The sequence below is a fragment of the Lottia gigantea genome (assembly GCF_000327385.1).
Source record: "Lottia gigantea unplaced genomic scaffold LOTGIsca_324, whole genome shotgun sequence".
Lineage (NCBI taxonomy): Eukaryota > Metazoa > Mollusca > Gastropoda > Lottiidae > Lottia > Lottia gigantea.
In genome coordinates, this window is record NW_008709089.1 from 1 (window position 1) to 1,600 (window position 1,600).

Genomic DNA, 1,600 nt, shown 5'->3' on the forward strand with positions numbered 1-1,600 from the left:
GTCAAAAAGTGCTCAAACACAAATAAATTTTTTGCTTGAAAAGTTACAGAGCTACAAGTCTGAAACTTGCTGGGAATATCCAAATGGACTATCTCTACATGTGGGAAAAAACAGAACTCAAATATCTGCCATAGATCAAGAAATAATTTTGGTCAGTTTTCACGCATATAGGCCATAGGGACCAAATATGGCCAATGACCAACTTTGAACAAATATGCCAATTTCTCTCATGTTTTGGTCTTTTCCTACTAATTGGACCCCAGGGAGTTCAAAAAACTCAAAAAAACTAAATAAAATCTGTAAGTTTGAAAAGTAGCAATTTCTGGTCTGCACAGTGGTAGTCAAAAAGTGCTCAAACACAAATAAATTTTTTGCTTGAAAAGTTACAGAGCTACAAGGCTGAAACTTGCTGGGAATATCCAAATGGACTATCTCTACATGTGGGAAAAAACAGAACTCAAATATCTGCCATAGATCAAGAAATAATTTTGGTCAGTTTTCATGCATATGGACTCACTCTACTAGAACATTTTATGCAAATGATTGTATAGTAATGTAGCCCAGGCTATTTTTAGAAATGTAATCTAGGCTATTTTTAGAAATCTTCTTTCTCTCTCCCTTTTGAGGTTTTTGCCAGCCTATTTTTGGGTAAAATTTGGTCTAGACTTGGAATTTGATGTCTGAAATTGCATTATCTTTCAGATTTGGTGAGATGATGAGAGACTTAAAGGCGGAAGGCTGATTCTAAATATAGTCGTTTTGTGAAGTGCCAAACTCTAGCGGATGAGTATAACGAGATTTCTAGAAAAAGTTATAGAAGGTTGAATTTCGTGTTTAAACATGGGAAGAGTCCATATAGGCCATAGGGACCATTAGACCTTGTGGTCTACGGGAGATAATTCAATAACTGATATAAGACTAAGACCACTAATACATTCTATTTAAATGAAAATTGATTTGGTCAATTCTTTTATTGATGAATGTCAAGGTAAGATATCAACTAGTAAAATATTAAAATAAAGTAATACAAACCAAATAAACATCATAAGCCACATTGCCTCTTTGAAGGGGATTTTGTTTTAACAAATACCAGTAAAAATAAAAAATAGAAAAAATTTTCTTTCCGTAGTTTTATTAGTTTTTATTATAACTCATCTACTGCACTAAAAATTTCCTTTTTATTTCCCCGTGTGACTAACCATTCTTCTTACCTACTGAATTCTACCAATCTCGTCTAGTCTAAACAGCCATACCAATCTCATCGATAATCTTACTGGACTTTATATACATGTATTGTTCAGTCTTCTCATTTACACTTGATATATCCTTTATGTAAGGGATAGAGTACGAATACTGTATAATAAGCCAGAAAACAGTTCATTCTACACTTGGATGATTTTACATTTGAAATAAACTTTTCAGTTCAATGTTCGTATTGTAATCATAGTGTCGGGTAGGTAATAAGAGAGAGCAAACCACTTACAGATATAACATCTGCGTGATAATGATTTAATTGTTGTCTGTAGTATTGAAAAACATAGTAACGTACCTTTATTTAAGATTCTTATGAGTGTATTTTAGTAAGCGAACGATTATAAGT